The sequence below is a fragment of the Octopus bimaculoides genome, chromosome 3 (genome assembly GCF_001194135.2).
Source record: "Octopus bimaculoides isolate UCB-OBI-ISO-001 chromosome 3, ASM119413v2, whole genome shotgun sequence".
NCBI lineage: Eukaryota > Metazoa > Mollusca > Cephalopoda > Octopoda > Octopodidae > Octopus > Octopus bimaculoides.
In genome coordinates, this window is record NC_068983.1 from 29,716,054 (window position 1) to 29,724,639 (window position 8,586).

Here is an 8,586-nt window from a genome sequence, read left to right on the forward strand (position 1 = left end):
TTTTTATTATCCATAAGGACATACATAGAAGAGACTGCACAATGAAATCGAATGATTTTACATGAAATGCGATTGGGGTCCTTTTAAAAATTCTAAATACATTATATATAATACGGATGATAGGACACAATAAGACATAACAGATGGAGTGGAGGCGGGTTTATAACGGACCCCACGACCCCGCCTTACCACTGACCTGGGTTTTAAAACCATATAGCATTTACGCGGAGCCTTTCATGCCCAACATTCGTGCGACATTCTTCCGTCTTTTTCCAAACATGTCTTCAGTCAAACATCTCCTCTCCAGCCCTATTTGCTTTTTAAGTGGAAGATGAAAAAATTCGCCAGATTAGGGCCAGAGATGAAGGTGCCTGACCTTATTCCTTTCATTCTTGTCTTCCATATAATCCCTCTCGCAGTTGCTACTACAGAGAGAAAACAATTCTTACCTTCTTTCGTTAAGAAATCCGGTAGGTTAATTTTCACTATAGTCGACAGCTTTACTCCTCCTCCACCTGACATCAGTTGTTCGGCATAAACCCACATGTCAGACACTTCCTGGCACTGAACAATAGCGTGCGGGACGGTTTCCTTGTCCCGCCCACATCTTGGACAGATCGGAGTGTCTCGACCACCGTACCTTGAGAGTTTATCCCGGACAGGTAAGGCTCCGCGGTAAGGCTGCCATGCTAAAGACTTCTGAAAATTATCCAGGGTCTTCGGCCTGAATGTACGTTGGAACAGACTGGCCAGCTAATTATCGTCAAAACCTAGGGTCTCCTCCAATGTATCATCGCATTCCGCCTCTACAAACCCTCTATAAAAGACAGCGGTGGAACCACTACCACAGGCATTGCCCGAGCGACGGAAAAGCAGGGGTGCCTTGCGACACTCCGTATACCATGTACCCAACTTCGATCAACGGTTGAACCAGGTTTTCCGTCCACCGAAACTAGTGAACCTGGGAAACATCTGTTTCGTCAGCGAAGACCACACCTGTTCACCATCCAAGTAGAACCACAGGTGCCTCAACCTCGGCGCATGTTTGCGCATCAATAGCCAAGGCATCCCTATCCCACCCTTTAATGGTTGTTGACAGCAAATAGAGCGTCTCACAAGCGGTTTCGAGCCCTGCCACAAGAAGTGGAAGAGCTGTCTTTCCAGCTTGATCAACCACGAATCAGAACAAGGCACGACGATTAGGCAGTATGTGATGACCGATGCGATAAACACATTGTCCACCTCCACCCTCCCTTTCAGGGTTAGCCACCGCCAAGACCAGGTCTTCGCAATGTGGATCACCCTGCTCAATACCTCAGCCCAATTCTTCTCTATTTGGAGGTCTGGTCCTAACCAAACCCCTAGCAACTTAATCGGACCCTCCGTTCAACGTCCCACGACGCTGTCAGGAGGTATCGACTTGTCTCTCTAGGTGCCGAGCTGCAAGCCGACTGATTTTTCACGATTAACTTTTGCTCCTGCTACCGTCTTGTATTCCTCAATGGCCTTGCTTACCCTCTGTAGACGAGCCATTTTGGTCGCGATGATGGTGATGTCATCCACGTAGGCTGAAACCGACATCTCACAACCTGGCTGTCTCGAAATGCAGCTCAGCCTTCGCAGCAATGGCTCAAGAGCCATCGCATACAGAAACAGGGAGAGTGGACATCCTTGACGAACAGAGCATTTGAGGTGGAACGGCTTAGAAAGAAAGCCGTTCACCCGAACTACCGAGTCAATGTTATACATTTGAATGATCCACCTGAGGAAGCCAAGGCCCACGCTGAACTGTGCCAGAACGGACAGCAGGTAGTGCTGGTCGATCCTATCAAAAGCCTTTGATTGGTCTAAATGGACCAATGCCCTCCCTTGCCGGAATCGTTATTAATTCCCTCTATAGTGTATCGTATAAGATGGAAATTATCCTGAATGGATCTGCCGGGGATGGCACATGTCTGTGCTCCCACGATCATCCCATCCGCGACACGCGCCAATCTTTTCGATAACACTTTGACCAAAATCTTCAGCTCTGCGTTGAGCAGAGTGATGGGCCTAAAATTATCAATGACATCCCCCTTGTTCGGGTCCTTTCTGACGAACGTCACCACTCCCCGGCGTACAGATCTGTGTATGAGCCCATTCTGTTGCCAGTTCGCGTAGTCACTCGCCGATAGGTGTCCCAACAAGTCCAACATATTCTTATACAGCTCGTAGGGTAGACCATCCATTCCTGGCGCCTTACCCGCGCCGCAGTCTTTTATCTCCTCAGGCGTGATCAGCCCCTCACTACACCTCGCATCCTGCCCCGAGAGGCGCGGCAGCCCGACGAGGAAGTCCGTTACGTCCTTCCTACACTCCGGCCCCCCACCCCCGTCCCCCACCGAAAAGCTGCGCGAAGTGGTCCTGAAAGATCTCACACATTTCCTTGGGTTCGTCTATCAACTTACTTTGTTGGTTCCTCAAAGATCGAATTGTGGCATCATTTCCACGTTGGGCTTCCACCACTCGGGCCCATCCCGCGGCATTGATTCTCTCGCAACGCATTGCATGTTGTCTAGCCCTGACAATGCAACCCATGTGTTTGCCTTCGAGGTGCTGGTTTAACACCAGTTTCTTGGCCTTCACCTGAGCCGCAGAGCCAGTTCGCATTGCTTCCTCTAAGTCCTTACTAGAGTTGATTCCCTTCTAGCCTCTCTAGCCACTAAGCCTATGCTATATCTAAGAGACTCATATTTAGTGGCTCGCTTGAGGGTATACCACTATTTGTTGTTAATGAATCCGGTTAATGCCCTCTGAATTAACATCTTAATCCGGTCTCTGTACTCCTTAATCGCCAAAAGGGACGTATTAAGTATCCAGAAGCCGGGACCTCTACATAACTTATCTATGTTGAGCTTACAGGTAACCATCTTGTGATCGCTGTAGCTGACCATGTGGAACTGTGGACACCCAGCTATCTTATCTACTTTTCTAATTAATACTCTATCTAGATAAGACCTGGAAGATCCGTCGCTATTTGCCCATGTCCACAACGGAGCGTTCGGAAATTCCAGTCTGTATGGATCTACTAGCTTACAACATCTTAGTAGATCCTGGAAGCAAACATTACTTCTATTAACACACGAGCCAACATAATCTATGTCTATTTTCTTGTCTTTTATTATCATTGTCTTATATGTTATTATTTTCCTCTTTATTTCTTCGATGAGTTCGTTAGGTAGGTTGGCTTTAACATCAAAACCTTCCCTTTCGAACATACCTCCGTGTTGCCACAGTGAATCTAGCTCTATGTTCAATTTATCTTTTCTCACACCGGCTGCGGTGGCAAAATTAATCTTCTTTTGGTTGTCTTCTGTTGGGTTTACTTTTCTGTTATTTATTTTATCGTTTTCAGCATTTATTTTTCCTTCTTGGTTCCTTTTTCTGTTTACTGTATTTATGTGGCTTTCGTTCACATTTTCGTTCATTTTGTCTTGTTTTACAGTTGCTCTTTGATTAGCTTGGCCATGGTTAGAAGACTTGTCCTCCGAATTCATTTTCACAAAAACGAATATTTTCCAAAATATTTTTTTCAAAAATTATTTCAAAAATTATTTTCCCCTCCATGAGGAGGGGAACAACAGTCCACTACGACTGTTGAAACAGAACGTAGAACAATAACAAAAGTTCAAAATTTAACAACAAATAGCAACAATAACAATAAATAATAATAACAATTACATATCAAATTCTCGCAAAGACAAATTAACTGTGTGCTAACGATTCTGCCTGCTCGCCGCCTGAACATTTAAGTAATAATTAAAAAAAAATAAGGCTGGCATTTATTCTATCGAGTCGCTATTTTACGGGGATGTAAACAAACCAACACCGGTTGTCAAGTGGTGCGGGGTAAACGCAGACACGAAGACCCACACACACTATTTCCGTTTACCAAATTCACTCGCAATGCATTAATCGACCGGGACTATAATAGAAGACATTTGCTCAAGGTGCTATGCAATGAGACTGAACCCAAAATCATGTGGTTGCGAGGCTCCTTAATCATGCAGTCATGTCTGCGCCGATGCTGATTTTTTTTAAAAATTATATTTTATTTTATTTTTTTATTTCCAACTGCAGGATCGTTGTTTCAAATTTTGGCACAAGGGCAGCAATTTTACGGGACGGGGTAAGTTGATTACATCGACCCTAGTGATATACTGGTACTTATTTTATCGACCCCGAAAGGATGAAAGGCAAAGGCGACCTCAGCGGAATTTGAACTCAGAACGTAAAGATAAGCGAAATACCGCTAAGCTTTTTGTCCGGCGTGCTAACGATTCAACTGCGGTACTAAAATATTGGCATCAATTTAAACGACTTACGCCCAGAGCTTGTGAAGGTGCGTAGCCTAGTGGTTTGGATATTAGGTTCACAGATGTCAGGTCAGTGCCTTGTCCTTGAGTCAAGTACATTTTAGATTGTTTTAGTTGATTCAGCTGAAAATGAATTTCAACAGCAGCTGAAAGTGAACTCTGTAATGGACTAACATCCCGTTCAAAGAAAAAGTCTTCTTTGAACTGCTTACAAGCTTCGAAAATCCGAACAAGCTCATGAGCTTGTAAGCTCGGAAAAGCCTTCAGGTTGTTCCACTTTCCCAACTTAACTCGTATATTGCTTCTAACTGATGTGTTTAGGAAGTTAAGTGAATGTAGAGAAGTCAGTGCTTTGCTCCAGTAAATGTTAGAAGTTGAGCAACAGTGTCGAAAACGACAAAACTAAATTGGCTTGCTCCCAGCTTAGTAGCCAATTTTCAGTCAGATTATACCCTACAATCCGAAAGGAAGGAGGATATACAGCCTGATACACTAAGTCTGGAAAGACAAAAGACGTGATGGGCACATGTGGAAAGATTTTTTTTATCATAGGGTTACTCAATCACAACTAGTTTGGGGCTAAACCTTATTACTATGAGCAAATAAACTATTTGAAAAATCGTCAGAGCATCAAACAAAAATGCCTTGCGGGATTTATTCGACTCTTTATATTCTGAGCTCATATTCCACCGGCTCCCAATACTTATTTTTTTTTAACCCGATACTTTTTCTATCAATTTCTTTTAAGTTACGGGGAAGTAAACTAAGCGACACCGGTTGTCAAGTGGTAGTGGAATGATAAACACAAAGACACATTCACACTAGATATATATATATATATATATATATATATATATATATATATACACATACACGCACACATACACACACGACGGGGTTTCATACAGTTTTCGTCTACCAAATTCATTCACAAGAAATTCGTCGGACGGAGGTCATAAGTAGAAGACACTTGCCCAAAGTGTCGCACAGAGGGATTGAACATGACGACACCACGTGTTTGCAAAGCGAGATTCTTCAACACATAGCCATGCCTGCGCCTACGAATGAAAATGGCCTGTTGACAAATAAACATGAAATAAATACATAGACATGATAATAGTAGTAGTAGTAGTTTAATTTAATCAGGTTACTTGAGTGCTAATTGTTGTTTAGCTCCTGATTTAACATTATCAAATAGACCCGTGATCAAAATTATTCAAAAAAATGGTCACCTGATCTTAATAAGGATATGTAGAACTACATTATTTAATGTCTTTTTTTATTAATTATAAGGTTTAGTTTAAGATAAATTTGGTTTTATATCTAGCAGATTGAGCACGTAGAGGCTGTCTTGGCTGGCCCGAGAGTGGTGTTTAAAAATTATAATCGATTAAATCAATTCTAGTGTTTCTAAAACACTTAGAGATATTAGAGATAAAAATAATAGACACAGATGGGCATAATCTAAGCCCTGGGCAATTCAGTACAACTGCTATACACAAACACGGTAGGCCTCAGCACAGTTTCCATCTACCATATTTTATTCACAAAGCATTGGTCAGTACGAATTTACGGAGAGGACATTTTTCCAAAAGGCCCTCCAATGTTCGGCTTTCGGAGGATTCGCTTCTACACTACAACTTTCGCTCGTTAATTATTATCGTGGGACTAAGAATAAATTGCTATGTCACCAGATACAAGAGTGTGTCAAATTTAATACCCCTCCGAACGTGTTGTACTGTATTCAGGACCAAGGTATTTAACTCCAGGCTAAACTGAAGTCTAAGAAGCCATCACCAGCAGCATGATTATCATTATTATTCTTCAAATATTCCACCTTTGTTTATAAAATTGACGAATGAACTAAAAAACTAGAAAACATTACACATTTTTCAAGACTATGGAACGTCTGTAAATTATATTTAATTAAATCGTTAAGTAATTTTATTTTTATAAAACTTTTAATTTACTTTGGACGATTAAACTGTTGTAATAAATTTATGTAACTGAGAAACATTAGCAAGTAAAGAAACAAGACCGGTAGAGTACATTAAATGAGGATTATATAAAAGCAACGATCGGAATGTAAAATTACTAAAACAAAAATTATAAAGCCACGGTAGAACAGAAAACTCTCTTGTAATGAACGGTATGACATTACAAGTTTTGAAGCAGTTTATCTTAAAAAACAGACCACCAATACATTCTTATCAGTTACGAAGTAACTAGCAGAGCAGAAATTAAAAACAAGAAACCGTATAAAATTGAGCAAATGGTTGAAAATTAAAAACAATTTCGAAACACTTACTTTCATTGTTTATAAGTCCGAAACGTATTGTGTAATTTTTTACTTTTCCCTTCGCAAGAAATTACGTATTCGAATTTGTGACTTTTCTTTCCAAGAATTACTTATTGAAAATTGTTTGTTCAACAGACTTGTGAAATTTTCTTTGCACTAGTTTAAATTTTCCACTGGTAATAACTCTATATATTGCCTACAACTAGCGTTGTCTCCTCCCATTCAGAATAGCCAACGTATAAGTGGAAGCCAAGCCGTAAAGCGAAGAAAAAAAAATGTAGTCTAGAACAAAACAAGTGTGCACACGTGGATGTGTAAACGTAGAAGATTAATAACAAACAACTCGTTTGTCTCTTTTTGAAAAAGAAAAAAAATAAAGATTTTCCTAGACCAAAAAGATTTGTGTTATGTACATAATCATGGCATCATACTTGTTTAATTCAAGACAACTGTCACCGACAATTTCATTTTTCGTAATCACCAGTAGTATGTCATCTACGTCACGAAAATATTTTCATATTTTAAATTTTATTCGTTTCCCCACCATTAATGAATTTTTTCTTCTATTTCTTTGATAAAACTTATCTTGTGCATGTTGATGACGGAAAAAAATCTTTCTACTATTAGCTATGTTAGGGTGCATTTAATAAATAACAGTCTATATTTTTCTGTTGTAATAAAACACAATGGCATCTGGTAAACTGCGAACATTTGGTCATTAAAAATAAAACATTACGAAGGTCAAATTAATTTTACGATTATATTAAACACACAATCTTAAAAATGTGGTATTTATGTAACATGGACTCAATATTGTCTCCTCATTAATGGATATGTTGTTTAACTTTTTACAGACAAATCACTAAACAGGAATTTTCCAGTAATTCTTTTATTAAAGATTCATTTATAGACAATAAAAGAAAAATAAATACATTACTTGCTGGGGAGCTGAGCATGATTTTATTATATAAGTCCATGCTGTGTCTTAGACTCGCGTTACACAGTTTTAACGATTGTAAACTTAAGTAGGAAGTTTACAACCTATATCATTAAAGGTAGGTTCTTCCAACTAGATATATAGCAAAAACATAAATCTAAAGGTTGTCATTCCTGTTTAAGTTCTTTAAAGCTGAAATTTAAGAGAAGTAAGAAAAAATAAATTAGGCTTTTTAAATACCAACTGGTGATTGCCTTAAAAGCGAGCTGCATTCACGTTCTTGTACTATTTCAAAAGAAATTTTGATTGCTTAGAGCAGGAGGCCAAAGTAGTGCCGATGGTTCTTTGCTGGGCTTCCAAAACTGGTGAGAGGAATGTATCCTCAAACTAATGAGCTGGTTCTAATGCTAGCAACACAGTCGATTCCGTTAAGGACATCCAACAACAGTTGATGGTGTTAAACCAAATGATGGATTAAATCTACCTTCTAAGTGGGCCTCAACAAATTTCGCCCAATGCTCCTAAAACCTTACCAATTCGCTGCCTCTCAATGTTACACCTATCATTCCTATCCCTAATCCATTAAAACCGGCTGAGAGGACATTCATTAAATCTCTATGAGGTATCTTTGGATATTTTCTCCTATATTCATTCACAGAGATCCCATATATTCTCTCTTAGATATCGATCTAAGATATGACAGCAACAGTTCGAATATAATTCACTGACGAGATCAAATAAGACCGGAACATGTCAGGAGTTGTCTAAAGATCAGAATCACCCCACCCCCCACTGACAATTATCTCCTCTGTCCTTCTTGGTCGGATTTGACCATTAAGACAAATTAGTTTTCTCCTCACCACAACTGTAACTTTAAATAATAGTTATTTCTTCGTCAACTACGTCCCCTTTATTTTCTGCTAGTTTGGCATTCTCTCTGGAGCAAACTTACTGCGGATATCATATATATATATATATATATATATATATATATA

General features: G+C 39.7%; 1 protein-coding gene across 4 annotated transcripts in view; it reads right to left on the reverse strand.

Annotated features, from left to right (window-relative positions):
* The window catches only part of LOC106876733 (solute carrier family 12 member 3), a 122,348-nt gene that overhangs the window by 51,982 nt on the left and 61,780 nt on the right, over window positions 1-8,586 (reverse strand). Inside the window, exon 1 of one of the 4 annotated variants that reach the window (XM_014925416.2) lies at window positions 6,664-7,214. The exons of the other annotated variants lie outside the window; for them this stretch is intronic. The gene's annotated coding sequence lies outside the window, so the exon portion shown is untranslated. Of the gene's footprint in view, window positions 1-6,663; window positions 7,215-8,586 lie in introns of those variants that run through there. 4 annotated transcript variants of the gene reach the window in all.